This window comes from Gossypium hirsutum, chromosome A12, assembly GCF_007990345.1.
Source record: "Gossypium hirsutum isolate 1008001.06 chromosome A12, Gossypium_hirsutum_v2.1, whole genome shotgun sequence".
Taxonomy (NCBI): domain Eukaryota; kingdom Viridiplantae; phylum Streptophyta; class Magnoliopsida; order Malvales; family Malvaceae; genus Gossypium; species Gossypium hirsutum.
Window position 1 is genome coordinate 68719170 of NC_053435.1, and position 8386 is coordinate 68727555.

The 8386-nt window shown below is 36.8% G+C and overlaps 1 non-coding gene across 1 annotated transcript; it reads left to right on the top strand.

Annotated features, from left to right (window-relative positions):
- The first annotated feature begins 6492 nt into the window (after nucleotides 1-6492).
- Nucleotides 6493-6599, top strand: LOC121211729 (small nucleolar RNA R71). The gene has a single exon (XR_005906947.1). It is a non-coding gene; the product is annotated as a small nucleolar RNA R71 (small nucleolar RNA).
- Nucleotides 6600-8386: the final 1787 nt, after the last annotated feature.

Genomic DNA, 8386 nt, shown 5'->3' on the forward strand with positions numbered 1-8386 from the left:
GAAGATGGAACGTTGAGCATAGTTCCATCGTGAGCTCAAGGTATGTCGGCTCGATAATCCCAAAGAATAGCTCCCAAGGGTCGGTGGCTAGGAGGGCCCAAATCGCATCAGCCATCTGAATTTGTTCTACGGCAGCCCAGTCAATGCAGCGGCCTGCAATTAAGGGTCGGGCCCAAAGTATTTGGAAAAGCTCTTCTTGGGGTCCTCGGGGGAACAGCAGGAGGGGGTGACAAATTTCTGTGGTTGGACCCACGGAAGATGACGCTCCCTTCCTCTTCTTCGAGGCAGGTACGGCGACCTTTTTACCACGTGAATATGACATGGTACCTGCGTTTAGAATCATCAAGTCATCTTGATGAGTGGTTAAAGTAAAAGGAATACAATTTTCAAATAAAAAGTAGAATTTCAACCACAACCAAACATAACTAATCTAATAATTTTGTGACATTATCATTGTATGAAAATGGGCGTAGTAATGGCATGTGTACGACAAAAGAGTGAGGCTTTTCTAACAACATAATTGAAAAATGAAAATTGAACGATAGACATTGGCATGGAAATATCATGAGAATGAGCATGGTAAATTCATGGGTATGAGGTTTCCCTAATAACTTGATTTAACACGCAATGTATAATAACTAACTTAAGAATGAAAACTAAATGATAAAATAATGAGAAAAATGACAAATAGTTCAAAAGCAATGAAGATTATGCTAACAATAAGCATTAGTAATAAGTAAAATAGAAGTGAAAGGAGTAAACAAACGCTAAGGGAGAGGGATTGAGCGTTAAAAAAGAAGTTGGAGACGGCACGCGGGCGTGGCAGGGAGGCCTTGTGGAGTTGCAGCGGCTAGGGTTAGGGTTTTTGAATGGGGAAGAAAGGGAATAGCGCAAGGTATTTATAGATTTTGGGCCACACGGCCGGGGCACACGCCCGTGTTCCCCAATTTCAGCCCGTGTGATTCGCGAATTTCAAATTTTGGTGCGCCTGACATTTACTACACGCCTGTGTTCCTCGAGTGTGTGGGCTCACACGGCCGTGCCGCACTAAAGTGGCTAGCTTCGTTCGTTTCTCCCACGCCCATGTGTGCAAGCCCCATGTCCGTGTTAATTTAACAGGTTTGACCACGGGTGTTCCACACGGGCGTGTCGAACGCCCGTTTTGTTTTAACAGGTTCTCCCACGGTTCTTCCACACGGCCGTGTCGTACGCTCGTGTTGTTTTGGCAGGCTCGACCACGGCCATATCGCACAACCGTGACGTTTAATTGTAGCCCGTGTTGGGGAAATCTTTTGCCCTGTTTTCACACGGCCTTAAGCATGCCCGTGTGCTTGGCTGTGTCTCTGTGGAAACACCTGTATTCAAGATTTCATTAATAAGTTAGGAGTTAAATACCAAAATTTAAAGAAATTAATATTGTTAATGCTTGGGTTGCCTCCCGAGAAGTGCTTATTTATAGTCTAAGCTCGACTTACCTCTCCAGTGAATGGTCATGGTGGTTTGAGGAAGTTTATACTCCTCATTCCTGCTATCAATCTCATCAAAATAAGGTTTTAATCGGGTGTTGTTTACCTTAAAAGTGCCGAACTTGGGATGACTCACCTCTACCGTACCGAATGGAAAAATACTGAGTACCATAAGAGGGATTTCCTCATTCGGTGTGGTAGTGACAATGTGGGGATCTGCGACATCTAATAAGACCTTATCACCAACCTTAAGTTGATTTGGAGAGGTATCGGGCTCGTTTTGGCGTAGTTTCGGTTTATCGTGTGTTCTCGATTTATGTATTCGCCATTCATCTAGCTCCTCTACTTCCAACCTTCGTTCTTCATGAATAGAACCTCTACTATTGTTCAAGAGTGGCTCATGTACTTCCTTCAGACTTATCTCCTGCAAAGTGGGTTGTATCATGTAGTCAGTTTTAATAGAATGGTTTAGATGATCACCTTCAATTTCTGATGTGTTGTCAGAATTGCGAGCTTGAAGGGTAAGTGTTTCGTCTCCTACGCGAAGCATGAGTTCACCTGTGCCAACATCAATAATTGTTTTAGCAGTTGCTAAAAAGGGTTTTCCTAGGAGTAAAGGAGTATTGCTATCCTCCTCTATGTCTAAAACAATGAAGTCAACGGGAAATATAAATTTATCGATTTTGTCTAGCACATCTTCAATAATACCCCTAGGAAATCTTATAGTTTTATCTGGTAATTGAATGCTCATCCTAGTCTGTTTGGGTTTCCCAAAACCTAGTTGTTTGAACATTTTAAAAGGCATGACGTTGATACTAGCCCCTAAATCAGCTAATGCATTATTAACATCTAAACTACCAATTAAGCAAGGAATCGTAAAACTCCCTGGATCTTTTAGTTTGTTCGGTAGCTTATTTTTTAGAGTAGCTGAGCACACTGCGTTTAGCTCCACATGTGACGCCTCGTCCAACCTCCGCTTATTTGCTAAAAGCTCTTTTAAGAATTTCATTGCTAAAAGCTCTTCAATAAACGGTAAGTTAATATGTAATTTTTTTAAGAGTTTAAGGAATTTACCAAATTGTTCATCTGAGCGGTCTTTCCTTGTTGCGTTAGGGTATGGTACACGAGGTTTATATTCAACATTTCCTGATTTGTTTGTATTTTGATCTATCTCACCTTGACCTTTTCTTACCACAGTTTCTTGCAGCAGTTCTGGTTCAGGCTCCACAAATCCTTCTTCATCTTGAACATTAATCGCATTGAGCTGTTCCCTTGGGTTGGGTTCAGTATTACTTGGCAAACTACCTTGTGGTCATTCAGAGATTAGTTTGGAAAGCTGGTGTAACACCCCTAACCCATATCCATCGTCAGAATAGGTTAAGAGGCATTACCAAACTAAATCATAACATTATCATTCATTCCATAAGTATTGAAGCACTAAAGATCAAATATTAATATAGAGTCCCTCAAATAGGTCATTGAGACCTAAAACAAGCATTAGAAAGGATTCGGGACTAAACCAAACACATACAAAATTTTTCCAAAATTTAAACATTTTCAAAGAAGTACAGGTTACACGCCCGTGTAAATAGGCATTAGACACGCCCGTGTGTCTAGGCCATGTCAAAATAGAGCATATATACTGACTTGCTCACACGGCCACAAGACACGCTCGTGTGCCTCCGCAGTGGTCGAGCCTGACTTACAATTGTAAGGTACCCCAAAGGACACACGACCGTTCAACATAGCTATGTGCCACACATGGCTGAGACACACGCCCATGTCTCTACCCGTGTGGACATAAATAGGCCATTAGAAAAGCCAACTTGCCACCCAATTTGGTCAAACCTACAAGCACCAAACCAGACATAATTATACTATATTTTCAGTCAAATTCAACTCCAAACATGTATTAATCAATCCATAATATCATTAATCAATTTCATGTTCACTTACTATACCAAAACATATCAATATCACATGCCAGATTTATTTACTCGTATATGATCAACATCTCAAATTATTATATCAAACTCATACCAAGATTATACCATACATACATTCCATGAAACATACTTCCCAAAATAAACTCATGCCATGCCCGAATATACACAAACAATAACATCTTTAGCAAGCCATTTTCGCATGGCTACATATAAATACACAAGTCAAAATAAACCATTTCAAAACTAGCCTATACATGCCACATTACCAAAAATTAAAGCTTTTATTTACCAAAGCGATAACCGGATAGTGTGATGACGTCTCCTCCAACTTCCAACCCGAGCAAGTCTCTAAAACTCTATAGACATAGGATAATACACGGAGTAAGCTTTGAAAGCTTAATAAGTCATAAGTAATTAAATCATTTAAATGATATTTATAGACCAATATCACTAAACCAAAATTAACAAATCTCAATCACATATACATTCATTCTACTCGTAAATTCATGAAACCACATTAAATAATTCACTTAACTTATTTAATAATGAACATATACTTAACTTATTTAATAATGAATGTATACTCCTGCTTTCAAACTCGACTAACAACTGTTAGCTCATTTATATAAATCAAACTCACACATATTCATTTCATCGCTGACCAAACCATTGCCATTTATTACAAATCATACATAAAGTTATATCAACTTCTTTATAAAAACTTTCAACTTTAAAATCCATAATTTCCTTATTCACATAAACCAAATTCACATACATGACTCATACAGTCAACTCCATCATTTTGTCTTCATTATCTGTTCAAGTTTTTTAACCAAGCAATCATACATCAAAGCCACGTCTTACTTTTATTCCACATTTTTAATATTTTAAATAGCATTAATAATGCTATCAAATCCAACTCATGTCATCATTCATTTACATAATTTTTCATCTAGTTCATAGTTAACATCATCAACCATATAGGTTCCGTACATACCTGTACCATTATATTCTTATCTATCACATCTATCACTCCAATGCTTGAAACACTAATTTATTCGATCGTCCTTGAACATTCAATGAACTCGCACACTTAGTGTCAATTAATTAGCTGAAGCTATAATTGTATCGCACACTTAGTGCCAATACATTAAACCAAACTTATATCGGTATCGCACATATAGTGCCATTTTCTCAGCCAATGCTGTTATAATATCGCACACTCAGTGCCATTTTATTAGCCGTAGCTATTTCATTTATCGCACACTCAGTGCCTCAAATTCAATTTACATTTTACATATTTCAACTTCACAATTATATTTCTTTACAACTCAATGCAGCACATATAATGCACATATATTTCAATTTAACAACATTTATTTACTTTTGAACTTACCTCGTACTAACACGAACGGACCGAAATGACTATTCGATAATTTTTGACTCTCTTATCCAACTCCGATTTCCTCATTACTTGATCTAATTCAATACAAATTTAACTTATTTAATAACATTTTCATTCAATTTCATTCAAAAAAACATAAATGGGCAATTTGCACTTTAGCCCCTAACATTTTACATTTTCTCAATTTAGCCCCTATTTCAGAATAACAAAAATTACTCAAAATTTCCAATAACCCATGTTTGGCCGAATATTACTTATGTTCCTATCAACCCATTTATTTCATTTATTTCAAATTTTAATCCCTCAATTTACAAAATTCACAATTTAATCCCAAATAGGCATTTTTACTAAAAATCACTTAATTAAACAAGATAATCTATCAACATATAATTATTTTTCATCATCAAACTACAAAAAACAACAAGTTTTCATCAATGGAAAATCACAAAATACACAACCAATTCAAAAATTCAAGCATGGGTCAGCTAGTGTTCGAAGCAACGATCTCAAAATATTAAAATTATTGAAAACGGATAAAAAAACATACCTCAATTCTCCAAGATTAGTGTCGAACCCTTAAGTCTCTTTTTCTTTCTTTTTCCTTTGTATTTTCGGCCAAATAGGATGAACGTCCATAATTTTTATGCTTTGTTTTATTTAATGTAACATTTATTAATCAATTTCCATTTTTAACCTTTAATTCCATTAAAAACTACTCCAAATGCCATGCCACTAACCTCTACTATCTCATAAATGGGCTATTTACCATTTAAGGCCATTATATTAAAAAGCCAAGGCCAATTAACACCCTTTAACTAATAGCATACAACTTTTACGCTTTATATTACTTAGTCCTTTTTACCGAATTAACCATTCAAACGGTAAAATTTCTTCACGAAATTTTCACACAATTGTAATATCATGCTGTAAATATTAAAATAATAATAAAATAAATTTTTCAATGCCGGATCGTGGTCTCGAAACAACTATTCCTACTAGGGTCTAAATTAGGTTGTTACAGCTAGCCTATCTGAGTTTCGAGCCCTTGGATCGACGCTTGTTGATTTTAAGTGTTGTCTCACTGTTTTGAAAACGGGTTTCTAACACTGATATAAACTTTGAGAGCATCTCTTCAAGGTTTGGCTTCTTTTTCTGTTGGTAGGGTGGTTGCTAAAAACCCAGAGGATGTTGTGGTCTTTGATTTCCTTGGCCTCCCCACGAAAAATTGAGATGGTTCCTCCAACCTGCATTGTAAGCGTTACCAAATGGATTGTTTTGAGGTCGACGATTATTACCCATGTAGTTTAGTTGCTCGTTATCCATGTTATGGCCATAAGGTTGGTATTCTGAATGGTTTGTTCCACCTCCAATTGCTTCGCACTGCATTACTGGGTGAACCTGTGAAGAATTAAGAAAACCATCAATCTTTTTATTTAAGAGTTCTACCTGATTAGAGAGCATGGTGACCAAATCGACGTTATAAACACTGGCTGTTTTCGTTGGCTTTATCCTCATGACTTGCCACTGATAGTTACTCAGTGACATCTCCTCTATAAACTCATAGGCATCTTCTAGTGTTTTATTGTTGGTGGTTCCGCCCGCCGCTGCGTCAACCATTTACCGAGTCGAAGGATTCAGACCATTGTGAAATGTTTGTACTTGGAGCCAAAGCGGTAACCCATGGTGAGGGCATCTTCTAAAGAGGTCCTTGTATCTCTCCCATGCATCGTAGAGTGTTTCTAAATCCATCTGCACAAAAGAAGAGATATCATTACGTAATTTATCCGTTTTAGCCGGTGAAAAATATTTTAGTAAAAATTTTTCGGTTATTTATTCCCAAGTAGTAATTGACCCTCGTGGTAATGAGTTCAACCACTGTTTAGCTTTGTTCCTCAATGAAAAGGGAAACAACCGAAGACGAATGGCATCATCAGAAACGCCATTGATTTTAAATGTATTGCAAAATTCCAGAAAGTTTTCTAAGTGAGCGTTGGGATCTTCATCCTGCAAACCATCAAACTGAACAAATTGCTGTATCATCTGAATAGTGTTAGGTTTTAATTCAAAAGTATTTGCAACTACAGCAGGTCTAACTATGCTAGATTCAATTCCTGTTAAAGAAGGTTTAGCATAATCATACATAGTGCGTGGAGTAGGATTTTGATTAACCGAAATTGCAGGAGGTAGATGATTGCCTTGGTTTTCAGCCATCTCTTCGGTTGGGGGTTGAGTATCATCTTCTTGCTCGTTCTTCATGTATCTTAAGCTTCGCCTTATTTCTCTTTGGTTTCTACGAATAGTGCGATCGATTTCTTCGTCAAAAAGTAGTGGCCCTGACGGGTTTCTTCTAGTCATAAATTATAAAAACCTGCCAAGAGACAGAAAAAAATAAGTAAGTAATAATAATATAAAATTAAATTACAAGAAAACTAATTGGCTAAAGTAATAAAATTGAGTGTTCCTAATATTTTAGTTCCCCGACAACGGCGCCAAAAACTTGATCGCGTGGTTTCGTGATAGGTTTTAAATATTTTTAATTATTCGTTCTTGAACTATCTATTATTGCAATGTAGGCAAGTGTACCTATCGAACAGTAGTATAGTTTTAGCAAGACCGGATTGTCAAACCCAAATGAACTAAAAGTACTAGTAATGACTGTCTTTTTTATTATCTAGCCTAAGAATAAAGTGGTTTTGTTTTAATTGACTAATTATCTAAACTAAGAACGCACAGAGAAAAGAATTGGGGAATTTCTTTTGGGAAAAATTGATTGACTTAAGACAATACCTAAGGAAAAATCCACCTAGACTTTACTTGTTATTCTAGCTCTGAATTGGACGATTTATTCATTCAACTTGTTCCGTAGAGATCCCTAAGTTATGTTATTATCCCTATTCAAGAATAATAATGTCTAATCCCTAGATTGAATAACCAAGACTTTTCTCTAATTAACACTCTAGGGTTGTATTAACTCGATCTATAGATCCCCTTATTAGGTTTTACCCTAATTTGGCAAAATCTTGTCACCCTATGTCTAGGCGCGCAATCAACTCCACTTAATTATGACAAATGTACTCTTAGACAGGGTCTATTCCTCCTCTGAATAAGAGCTTATCTTGAATCAGTATCCTAGGATATTAAAATAAGAATTAAGAACACATAAATTAAGAACAAGTTAAATATTTATCATACGATTTAGAAAATAATAACAAGATTCATCTTAGGTTTCATTCCCCTTAGGTATTTAGGGGTTTTAGTTCATAACTAAATAAGAAAACATCTCAGAAGAATAAAGAATACAAAACCTAAAGAAAACCCAAAACTCCTAAAGGGAAATTGAAGAGAGATCTTCAGTCTTGATGATGAATCCGGCTTCTGAAATGGATCAATCGGCTTCCTTGGAGTAATTCCTTACCCCCTATTCTCCGGTCCCCTTTTCCTCCTCCTCTAAGGTGTATTTATAGGCTTTGGAATGCCTAAAAGCCCTCAAAATTGGCCTTTTTCTGAATTGTACTCAACTTGGGCTCGGCAGGGACACCCTGTGGCACACGCTCGTGTTTGATTACTTC